Below are 12,744 nucleotides of genomic sequence, written 5' to 3' on the forward strand. Positions count from 1 at the left end.
TCCAAAGGAGAACAAGAAGAGGGTAGAAAGAAAAAGAAAAGAGAAGCAAAGAAAAGCAAAGGGTGGGGAAAAGAAACCAGGCTAACATAGAAAACCACAGGACAGGGGCGCCTGGGTGGCGCAGTCGGTTAAGCGTCCGACTTCAGCCAGGTCACGATCTCGCGGTCCGTGAGTTCGAGCCCCGCGTCGGGCTCTGGGCTGATGGCTCGGAGCCTGGAGCCTGTTTCCGATTCTGTGTCTCCCTCTCTCTCTGCCCCTCCCCCGTTCATGCTCTGTCTCTCTCTGTCCCAAAAATAAATAAAAACGTTGAAAAAAAATTTTTTTTTTAAAAAAAAGAAAACCACAGGACAGTTGTCTGTTGGTGCCTGGGACCAGTGGCTGTGCTGGTCTGGAGGACAGACTGTCTGGTTTGCTGAGTGTCAGTCTCCCTCCAGTAGATAAGCAGTTGTCAGGCATGGAGGGGCAGTGTTGGGTATAAGCAGGTCCCACCTCCACTGGGGGTCCCTGAAGCCCCACCATCTTTGTGATGGGGAGAGAAATGGCAACACCGCAGTCTCTCCTCCACAGACCAGGTATCTTGAAGCATGCTGTTCAAGCAGCCCTGAGAGAGTAGCAGACAGTCAGCCCATGCCTCCTAAGCATTTGGCTGGGATGCAAAACCTGATGTCTTAAGGAGCCCTGCAGGTGGATTCTGCTCTGGTGTAGCGCCACTTAACTCAGCCGATAAAGGGCCTTTGACTGGGGCCTGCAGGGTCTTTCATCCTTGGGGAGGCTATAAAGCCTCTTCCCACAGTACTGGAGGAAAGGGACTGGTGTCTCCCAGTGCTCACCTGAGATTGCTACTGCACCCCGGGGTGGCTCTCCTCTCCCCAGATATGCACACACAGCCGATGAAAGTGGGCACTTTTGAAAACTCCAGTGTTCAGCTCCTGAATCTATTTGCAAAATAGAAACTGGCACTCTCTGTATTTCTCCTTTTCCAGTCCATGATCCAGAGAGGTTTTTCTCTTGTATGAGCAATATACCGTAATTCCACAACCTTTCTCTCCTTTTTGTCTTTCCACAGAAAGGTTTCCCTCCCCTGTATGCCTACACTGCCATTTTATCTCCCTCAATTCACATACATGCACCTCTGTCCTGCCACGCTGTTTTCCTTCACCTGTGGAGATTTTCCCGTCACTCTGCAGATTGATTTTCTGGGTGTTCCAAGTGACCTGACCTCAATACAGCTGCGTTTGAGGGGCAAGGGAAATCCCAGTCCCCCTACTTCTCCACCATCTTAATCAGCAAAAAGTTTTTAAAATAGTAAATTAGAAAATTTAAATTAGAAACATTAAAATTAATGATTTTTTTAAAACTATTTTGAGTACGTTGAAGACAACTCTATAGAAATTGAGGAAATGAGAGACATGCTTCGGTGTTTGTTTTCCAGCACCTGTCTGATGTGCACACAGCACAGGTCAGGCTGTGTGCTCTAAGAATATCTTTTGATGTGCATATTGCTGCTTAAGAGGATGTAATGGTAGATTGTCCCAAGTATTATTTGCCCCTGCATCAGAAATGCTACCCTCCTGGTGTATTCTATATTTCTATAAGTTATTACCAACTCTTTGAAGTACTTTAAAAGGTGCTCCCCAGTTCTAATTTGTTAAGAATTTAGTGAGTACATCTATTGCTGGTTGCATAATTACTGAATTAGTACCCTTTTTTTTTTCTTAAGAAAGCTTTTCTCAGTGCCCTTAGAAGTGCCTCATAAGTACTCCCTCTCTGCCTTAATAGCCATATTCTTTTAATGTTTTATCAAAGTTTTCTTGCCTTTCTTCCCTATTAGACTGTGATTTCTGTAATAGAATTTTTTTTCATTTAACTTTCATTCATCACTATTAGATAGTGCCTAAATTATGGGAAGACCTTATCCTTGCAAAGTAGGGTCAAGAAAACTTAGTTAACATCTTTGTTCATCAGCTGGTGTGAACAGGGCTTAAGTGAAAATTGAGCATGTTGAAATTAATTAACTAATAATAATAATAATAGCTGAGAACATTTATGATGTACTTTAAATGTGCTACATAAGTTTCATACATTATCTTTTTCAATTCTCACAAAATTTATTTGGTACTCTTGACCTCAGTTCTGCTTTGTTAGACGTTAATATTGGCACTCCACTTTCTCTTTGTTTCATTATCTATCTGCCCTTTCATTTATTTTGAACCATTAAAAAAATTGAAGTATAGATTATATGTAGTAAAACACACAAAATTAAGTGTGCATTGATAGGTAACTTGTTTATCTATACCTTGTGTGTGTATACACACACACACACACACACACACACATATAGATAGATAGATAGATAGATAGATAGATAGATAGATAGATTTTCCTCATGCCCCATTCCAGTCAGTAGGCACCTTCTCACCACTGTTTTGATTTCTGTTAGCATATATTAGTTTTGCCTGTTCTTTAACTTCATGTAAAATGGAACCAGTTACTAATCTTTTATGTCTAGCTGCTTTGCTCCAGCTTAATAATTTTTTAGATCCATCCAAATTGTTGCATGTATAAGTAATTTCTTTTCTTTTCTTGCTAAGTTTGGATAACTCAGTTTTGTTTAATCATTCTCATTGTAACAGACAGTAGGTTATTTCCAGTTTGAGGATTTTATGAATAAACTTGCTATGAACATTGCTGTGAAAGTCTTTTGTGGACATTTGTACTCTTTCACCTGAGATATAAACCTAGAAGTGGAATTGCTGGTCATGGGTTGAAATTCTGAATAGTTTTCCAGACTGGGTGTGTCATTTCATTGCTCATTTTATAGCTGTGTATGAGTATTCCTTTTGCTCCATGTTGTTCTTACAAACACTTAATATTTTATCATTCTTTTTTTAATTTTAGCTAATTCTGTTGCTTTCTCTGATAAATAATATTATTAAGCACTTATTCTTATACATTTAGGTATTCTTATTCAGATACCTTCTTTTTGGAAGTGCTTCTTCAAATCATTTGCCTATAGTTTAATTGGATTGTTCACCTTTCTATGAGTGATTTTTAGAAATCTGCATGTAAATTCTTTGTCAGATATATATATTTTTTCTATGGCTTGCTGTTTTGTTTTCACAATGCTATCTTCTGAGTAGAAATTTTTAGTTTTGATGAGGTCCAATTTATCATTTAGAACCCTGTCAAAAATCTTTACCTACTCAAGTGTACTGAATATTTTTTCCCAGAAGCTTTGTAGATTTAACTGTTATATTCAGGTGTGTGATCTATTCTGTTTCTTAATTTAATTTAATTTTAGAGAGCAAGAGAGGAAACCTGTGAGCAGAGGAGACAGGCAAAGAGAGAGAGAATCTTAAGCAAGCTCCATGCTTAGTGTGGAGCCTGATGCAGGCCTCTATTCCACAACCCTGGGATGGTGACCTGAGCTGAAATCAAGAGTCAGAAGCTCAACCGACTGAGCCACCCAGATGCCCCTGATCTATTTTTTTTTAAGTATTACATGGTGTTAATATTATGTTATTATTTTATAGATATATATTAGAGTATTTCTTGAAAAAAAAAACAGTTTTCTTTCCTGATATTTTTTACTATAGTGCATGGACTAGGATCTCTAGTACAATTTTGAATTAAATGGTGAGAAGGGACACTTATCAAGTCCATTTTTGTCATCTATTGAGAGAATTCCACTTCTTTATAACTTATTTGTAGATTGTAGTTGTAGTTGTAGTTGTCATACTTACTAACATAACACTATAATAACCCTTTAAAGAACCCACTTTTCGCATTGTTTTTTTCCTCTAATAATAATCTTAAAAAAAATTTAATAGATATCTCTTCTTAATTTTTCCTTGTACTTTCTATGAATTTAATTTTCTTTTTCTTGCTGTCTGAGGGAGAAGATTAAAGCATTTATTTTAACCTTCTCTTCCTGTGAAACTTTTTTTTCTAATTAATGCATTTTTAGTTATAAAACCCACTGCTGTATCTCTGTCACATAGATTTTGATATGTTGTATTTTCGTTGTCATTCTAGATTGTTATTAGTATTTCCTTTTTTGGATGCCTCCTCTCTTTCAGGTATTAGCATTTGCATTTCACATGTCTGGAATATCTCTAATCATCTTGTAGGTTTATGTTTCTAACTATTAGAAAAAGAGAGATGAGGGAGGCTAGAAGGGAACTCAAAGTTCATTGCCTGCCACTGTTATCCTCAATTGTTCATCCTTCTTAGTCTGATATATTTACTATTTTAGATGTCAACCCTTTCTCAAGTGTATGGTGATATATATTCTTTGAATCTTTGCATGGCCAGAAACCTGTTTCTTAGACTCTGTTAAATGAATGACATCTTGGCTTAATATAGTATTCCATTCCTGTGGATATTATTCCAATGACTTTAAGTTCTAGTGTTGCATCTGAGAAATCTGATGTCAAACTGATTATTCTTTTTAAGTAATTTATTTTTTTGAGCTGGAAGCTTAAAAATTTTCTCTCTCTTTTTTAAATATTTAGAAATTAGGCACTTAAACATCTTTTGCAGTATCTCATATGTCTAGCCTGGAACCCAGCAAGCCTATTCAAATTGCAAAGTCAGTCTGTAGATCTAGATATTTTATTCTATTTGTTTTTTTTTGTAATTTAAATTTTAGTTATTTAAGATACAGTGTAATATTGGTTTCAGGAGTAGGATTCGGTGATTCATCACTTACATACAACACCCAGTGTTCATCACAACAAGTGCCTTCCTTCATACCCATCTAGCCCATCTCCCACAATTATCCCTCCATCAACCCAGTTTGTTGTCTATCATTAACAGTCTCTTGTGCTTTGTTTCATTTCTTCTCTTTTTTCCCCCTCTTCCCATAGATTCACCTGTTTTATTTCCTAAATTCCACATGAGTGAAATCATATAGTATTTGTCTTTTTTCTGATTGACCTATTTTGCTTAGCCTAATACATTCTAGCTCCATCCACATCATTGCAAATGGCAAGATGTCATTCTTTTTGATGTCCGAGTAATATTTCATTTTTTGTATATACCACAGATGGGGTATATTTATCCATTCATCAGTTGATGGACATATGGGCTCTCTCTGTAGGTTAGCTATTGTTGATAATGCTGCTGTAAACATTGGCATGAATATACCCCTTTGAATCTATATTTTTGAATCATTTGGATAAATACTAATAGTGCAATTGCTTGATTGTAGGGTAGTTCTATTTTTTAGTTTTTTTTAATGACCTCCATACTGTTCTCCAGAGTGGCTGCACCATTTTGCATTCCCACCAACAACGTAAGAGGGTTCCCCTTTCTCCACGTCCTCACCGACACCCGTTGTTTCTTGTGTTGTTAATTTTAAGCCATTCTGACAGGTGTAAGGTGGTATGTCATTGTGGTTTTGAGATTTCCCTGATGATGAGTGATGTTGAGCATTTTTATGTGTCTGTTAGCCATCTGGATGTCTTCTTTGAAAAGTGTCTATTCATGTCCTCTGCCCATTTCTTAACTGGGTTATTTGTTTTTTGGGTGTTGAGTTTGATAAGTTCTTTATAGATTTTGGATACTAACCCTTTATCTGATATGTCATTTGCAAATACCTTCTCCCATTCCGTCGGTTGCCTTTTAGTTTTCTTGTTTATTTCCTTCACTGTGCAGAAGCTTTTTATTTTGATGACGTCTCAGTAGTTAATTTTTGCTTTGGTTTTCCTTCTCTCAGGAAACATATCTAGTAAGAAGTTGTTACAGCCAATGTCAAAGATGTTACTGTCTGTAACCTCTAGGATTTTGATGGTTTCTTGTCTCACATTTAGGACTTTCATCCATTTTGAATTTATTTTTGAGCATGGTGTAAGAAAGTGGTCCAGTTTCATTCTTCTGCGTCATCCTGTTTTTCCAGCACCATTTGTTGAAGAGACTTTTTTCCTTTGGTTATTCTTTCCTGCTTTGTCAAAGATGAGTTGACCATAAAGTTGTGAGTCCATTCTGGGTTTTCTATTTTGTTCCATTGATCTGTGTGTCTATTTTTATGCCAGTACCATACTGTCTTGATGATTACAGCATTGTAATATAGCTTGAAATCTGGAATTGGATGCCTCCAGTTTTGTTTTTCTTTTTCAGGATTGCTTTGGCTATTCAGGGTCTTTTGTGGTTCCATACAAATTTTAGGATTGTTTGATCTGGCTCTGCAAAGAATGCTAGTGGTATTTTGATAGGGATTACATCAAATGTGTAGATTGCTTTGGCTAGTATATTCATTTCAACAGTGTTTGTTCTTCTAATTCATGAGTATGGAATGCTTTTCCATTTTTTTGTGTCCTCTTCAATTTCTTTCGTAAGTCTTCTATAGTTTTCAGAGTACAGATCTTTTACCTCTTTAGGTTTATTCCTAGATATCTTATTGGTTTTGGTGCAACTGTAAATGGGATCGATTCCTTGATTTCTTTTTCTGCTGCTTTGTTATTGGTGTATAGAAATGCAACAGATTTCTGTACGTTGATTTCATGTCCTATGACTTTGCTGAATTCATGTGTTAGGTCTAACAATTGTTTGGTGGAGTCTTTCAGGTTTTCTACATATACCGTTACGTCATCTGTAAATAGTGAAAGTTTGACTTCTTCCTTGCAGATTTGGATGCCTTTTATTTCTTTTTGTTGTCTGATTGCTGAGGCTAAGACTTCTATTATTATGTGTTATATACTAATGGTGACAGTGGACATCCTTGTCTTTTTCCTCACCTAAGAGTGAAGGCTCTCAGTTTTTCCCCATTGAGGATGATATTAACTGTGGGTCTTTCATACATGGCCTTTATAATGTTAATGTATGTTCCTTCTATCCCCACTTTCTTGAGGGTTTTTACTGAGAAAGGATGCTGTATTTTGTCAAATGCTTTTTCTGCATCTATTGACAGGATCATATGGTTCTTATCCTTTCTTTTATTAATGTGATGTATCATGTTGATTGATTTGTGAATGTTGAACCAGCCCTGCAGTCCAGGAATGAATTCCACTTGATCATGGTGAATAATTCTTTTAATGTACTGTTGAATTCGATTTGCTAGTATCTTGTTGAGACTTTCTGCATCCATCATCAGGGATATTGACCTAAATTCTCCTTTTAAGTGGGGTCTTTGATTTTGGAATCAAGGTTATTCTGGCTTTGTAAGAATGAGTTTGGAAGTTTTCCTTCTATTTTGGGGGGATAGTTTGAGAAGAATTGATGTTAACTCTTCTTTAAATGTCTGATAGAATTCCCCTGGGAAGTCATCTGGCTCAGGATTCTTGTTTGTTGGGAGATTTTTGATAACCGATTCAATTTCTTTGCTGGTTATGGGTCTGTCCAAATTTTCTATTTATTCCTGTTTCAGTTGTAATTTGTATGTTTCTAGGAATTTGTCCATTTCTTCCAGATTGCCCAATTTGTTGGCATATAATGTTTCATGGTGTTCTCTTACAACTGTTTTTATTTCTGTGATGTTCATTGTGATCTCTCCTCTTTCATCCATGCTTTTATCTTTTGTGTCCTTTCTCTTTTCTTTTTGATATGTCTGACTAGGGGGTTTAACAATTTTATTAATTCTTTAAAGAACCATCTCTTAGTTTTGTTGATCTGTTATACTGTTTTTTGTTTGTTTCTGTATCATTTATTTCTGCTCTGATCTTTATTCCCCGTCTTCTGCTGACTTTAGGTTTTATTTGCTGTTTCTTTTCCAGCTTCTTTAGGTGTAAGTTTAGATCATGTATTTGTGACCTTTTTTGCTTCTAGAGATAGGCCTGAATTGCAATATACTTTCCTCTTAGCCTTTGCTGCATCCCAAAGGTTTTGGACTGTCATGTTTTCGTTTGCATTTGCTTCCATGTATTTTTTTAAATTTCTTCTTTAATTTTCTGGTTAATCCATTCATTGTTTAGTAGGTTGTTCTTTAACCTCCATGTATGTGAGGGCTTTCCAAATTTTTTCTTGTGGTTTACACCAAATTTCATAGCATTGTGATCTGAAAATATGCATACTATGATCTCCGTCTTTTTGCACTTGTTGAGGACTGATTTATGACCCTGTGTGTGACCTATTCCAGAGAATTTCCCATGCGCACTCAAAAAGAATGTGTATTCTGCTTTAGGATGAAAGTTCCGTATATATCTGTTAAGTCTATTGGATCCAGCGTGTTGCTCAAATCCATTGCTTCCTTGTTGGTTTTCTGCTCAGATAATCTGCCCATTGCTATAATTTGGGTGTTAAAGTCCCCTATTATTGTTGTTTTATTATCAGTGAGTTTCTTTATGTTTGTCATTAGTTGATTTATGTATTTTAGTTCTTCCATGTTAGGGACATAAATTCTTGCACTTGTTAGGTTTTCCTGATGCATAGACCCCTTAATTATGATATAATGTTTTTCTTCGTCTCTTGTTACAGTGTTTGTTTTAAAATCTGGTTTGTCTGATATAAGTATGGGTACTACTGCTTTCTTTTGATGTCCATTAGCATGATAGATGTTTTTCCATCCCTTCTCTTTCAATCTGCAGGTGTCTTCAGGTCTAAAATGAGTCTCTCATAGGCAATACATAGATGGCTCCTGTTTTTTGTATCCATTCTGTTACCCTATGTAAATGTAGTCCTTTTACATTCATAGTGATTATTGAAAGATTGAATTTAGTGCCATTGTATTGCCTGTATAGTTGATGTTTCTGGTGATCCTCTCTGGTCCTTTCTAAGGACCTTTTCTCAAAGAGTCCCCCTTAAAACTTCTTGCAGGGCTAGTTTAGTGGTCACAAATTCCTTTAGTGTTTGTCTGGGAAATTCTTTATCTCTCTTTCTATTCTGAATGACAGCCTTGCTAGATTAGGAATTCTTCACTGCATATTTTTCTAATTCAGCACACTGAATGTATCCTGCCACTTCTCTCTGGCCTGCCAAGTTTCTGTGGACAGTTCTGCTACAACCTGATCTTTCTTCCTTTGTAGGTTAAGGACTTTTCTTCCCTTGTTGCTTTCATGATGCTTTCTTTCTCTCTGTGTTTTGTGAATTTGACTGTGGTATGCCTTGATGATGACTGGCTTTTGTTGAATTTTTTTTTAATGTTTGTTTATTTACTTTTGAGAGAGAGATAGCACAAGTGGAGGAAGGGCAGAGAGAGAGAGAGGGAGACAGAGAATCCAAAGCAGGCTCTAAGCTCTCAGTGCAGAGCCTGATGTGGGGCTTGAGACCATGAATTGTGAGATCATGACCTGAGCCGAAGTCAGATGCTTAATCAACTGAACCACCCAGGTGCCCCAACTTTTGTTGAACTTAATGGGAGGTCTCTGTGTTTCTTGGATTTTGATGTCTTGGTCCTTCCCCAAATTAGTGAAGTTTTCAGCTATAATATGCTCACATAAACCTTGTGCTTCTTTTTCTCTCTCTTCATCTTCTGAGATTCCTATGATATGAATGTTATTAGGTTTTAATAAATCACTGAGTTCCTAAGTCTGTCTTTGTGATCCCTGACTTTTGTTTCCCTCCTCTTTTCAGCTTCATTATTTTCCATAATTTTGTGTTCTGTATCACTAATTTGCTCCTCTGTCTTGTCTATTCTCGTTTTTATGGCCTCCTTTTGGGTTTACATCTATCTCGGTGATAGCATTTTTAATTTTGGCCTGACTAGATTTTAGTTCTTATATCTCTGCATAAAGGGATTCTCTGGGGTCTTATATGCTTTTTTCAAGCCCAGCTAGTATCCTTACAATCGTGTTTTTATTTTTTATTTGTTTTGACAGAGAGAGAGTGAGTAAGTGCTAGCGGGGGGGCAGGGGCAAAAGGAGAGAATCCCAAGGAGGCTCCACTCCACCAGCACATAGCCTGACCCAAGGCTTAAACTCACAAACCATGAGATCATGACCTGAGCTGAAACCAAGAATCAGACACTTAACTCATTGAGCCACCCAGGTGCCCCATAAATCATGATTTTAAATTTTAGTTTAGGCATCTTACTTATATCTGCATTGATAAGATTCCTGGCTGTCATTTGTCCTGTTCTTTCATTTGAGATGAACTCCTCTGTCTTGTCATTTTAGAGGAAGAAAAAACAATGATGATGATGATGATGATGATGATGATGATAGTAACAATAATAATAATAAATAGAATGAAATAAAAAATTAAACATCTTTTAAAAAATCAAATAAAGGAAGCTAGATCCTAGGTGTGTTTTGGTCTGCTTGTTAAGAGAAGCTTGATAGAATATAGGTATAAGAAAAAAGCAGAAAATGGGGCACCTGGGAGGCTCAGTCTGTTAAGCATCCTCCTTTAGCTCAGATCATGATCTCACAGCTCGTGAGTTCAAGCCCTGTATCGGGCTCCCTGCCAACAGCTCAGAGCCTGGAGCCTGCTTCCAATGGATTTTGATGTCTCCCTCTCTCTCTGCTCCTCTCCTGCTTGCACTCTTTCTTTTTCAAAAATAAATAAACATTAAAAAAAATGTTTAAAAGAATAAAGAAGAAAAGACATTAAAATTTAAAAAAAACTAAAAGTTGAGGGGCGCCTGGGTGGCTCAGTCGGTTAAGCGACCGACTTCGGCTCAGGTCATGATCTCACGGTCCGTGAGTTCGAGCCCCGCGTCGGGCTCTGTGCTGACAGCTCAAAGCCTGGAGCCTGCTTCCGATTCTATGTCTCCCCCTCTCTCTGCTCCTCCCCTGCTCATGCTCTGTCTGTCTCTGTCTCTCAATAATAAATAAATGTTAAAAAAATTTAAAAAAAAAAATAAAAAAAACTAAAAGTTGAAATAAATATATAAAATAAAATTTAAAAAATTTGCTCTTTCTGTATCAAAGAAACAAAAGAAAACAACACCAAAAAAAAAAAAAAACAGAAGCAAAATTCAAACAAACAAAAAAGGAACCCAAGTGAATCTAGATCCAGTTTCTCCTAGTGCTGAAATTTTGCAATACTCTATGTACAGTAGACTGAGCACATGGAAGGGATTTGTGCTGGTCCTGTTGGGGAGGATACTGCCACTTAGTTTCTCAGGTCAGCTTGCTACAGTGGAGCTGTACCTGGAGTGGGCAGTGTGGCTTTGGTGTAATGGCTCCATTCTCTGTTTGGTGGTGCTGTTTAGCTCACTGGAGTCTGTCCCTGTTGGGCTAATGGTGAAACTGGCTCTGCCAACTCTCAAATCTCCAGAGGAGGAAGTTGTTAGTATTCTCACTGACAGAGGATTACCTCTCCTGTGTTCCCTGCTTCTGTCAGCTCCCCACCTACCCCAGAGTTGTTCACCTACCAGTTGGTGCCTCCTTCCACAGTTTTACCTCAGGCTTGGCTGCTTCAAAACACTGCACTTAAAAAAACCCTGAGGTTTGGACTCAAAATGATCCTCTGGGGGAGGGTCTCCCCGCACGGAGACCAGGAAATGATCATGCATCTGTGCAGCAGCAGCAGCTCAGACTTTAGGGTAAATTGCAATACACAGCTGGTGCGAGGGTTTGCTGCCCTCAGCCAGCATCTTTGTTCTTATATGGGTGAACATAGAAGCTTGGTGGGATGGTGTCTGCCCGGTCTTTTGCCTCGCAGAGGCCTTATCGCCACTACCAAATGCACTCTAAGCAGGGGAAGTGCTTCTCCCTGTGCCACCCAGGGGATCTCAGACTGTACTGTCTGCTCCTAGGCCTCTGCCCTGCTTTCTTAGTGGAGCACTGCCAGGCACTGACCTCTGAAACTTCAGACTCTGTGCTCCACTGTGTATAAAAAACTTGTAGTATTGAAACCCTCTCCTTTTTTTTCTGCCATTGATATTGGGGAACAATTTTCTTGTGCAGTCCTCTGTGCATGTATTCACTCTTTCTCTCTAGCTGCATTCATGGGGAGTACTTTCTTGAGCAAAGATGACACACTGCACTCTCCCCATCTCTCTTTGTTCCTCTCCCTCCCCTCTGCATCACTGCAGCTCTTCTCTCCCCCAGTTCACCTCTCCACACCAGGTACCAGCCCTGTTTTGTCCCTCAAATTAGGCAGATTGTTCTATTAATCCTCAGATCGATTTCCTAGGTGTTCAAAATGGTTCGTTGTTCTAGCTGTGTTCGAGGGCCAAGACAAGCCCAGGACCCTCTTACTATTCTGCCTTCTTAACTCCGCCCCACTATTGCTTGTTTATTATCTCTTCTGTGACCGCTCATATTATCCTATTTGAATTTCTGTTTCTTTGCATATAAGAGTTCCTGGATCTAAGTCTCTTCCTTCCTAATTTCCACCCCTTTACATTTTACTCAGTGCTTTGAAGTACTTATTACACTCAATTTCAGTCTCAGTAGTGACCATTGGTTGCTCCAATTAATGTACTCAGTTGTTAGCTTTTTTGAAATCATGTGTATTATCTCCGTAAAGTCTTGTATTGTATTGTACATTAATCTCCTTAAATGTTTTCATTATTTTTCTAAGTTCAAGTTGTTGCTTATCTTTTCTACATCTGAATTTTACTTCTTCACAGATATTCCTGTTTATAGCTGCTAGACTATGTGGTGTAGAAGCAGACAGATCACCAATAGTCCACTGCAGAGGCCCTGGGGCCCACAGATTCTTTACTCTCAAATTTAGGACTCTACCTACCTACTCTGCAACATCTTGGCCTCTTGAGTACCAGTGAGACCAGGCACAGACTTGTAGGACTGAGGCTACCTTCCTTACCCTGTTCTATTCCCACTACCAGCAGGAACTTGCAGTTCATGTAGGCTGAACTTTCTGTGTATAGTCCATATGTGGTAATTAGTTCTTGTTAAA

At 38.1% G+C, this 12,744-nt stretch overlaps 1 protein-coding gene across 3 annotated transcripts in view; it reads left to right on the forward strand.

Annotated features, from left to right (window-relative positions):
- Positions 1–12,744, forward strand: part of EXOC2 (exocyst complex component 2) — a 285,414-nt gene that overhangs the window by 193,852 nt on the left and 78,818 nt on the right. The gene's annotated exons all lie outside the window — the stretch shown is intronic.

This window comes from Lynx canadensis, chromosome B2, assembly GCF_007474595.2.
Source record: "Lynx canadensis isolate LIC74 chromosome B2, mLynCan4.pri.v2, whole genome shotgun sequence".
Lineage (NCBI taxonomy): Eukaryota > Metazoa > Chordata > Mammalia > Carnivora > Felidae > Lynx > Lynx canadensis.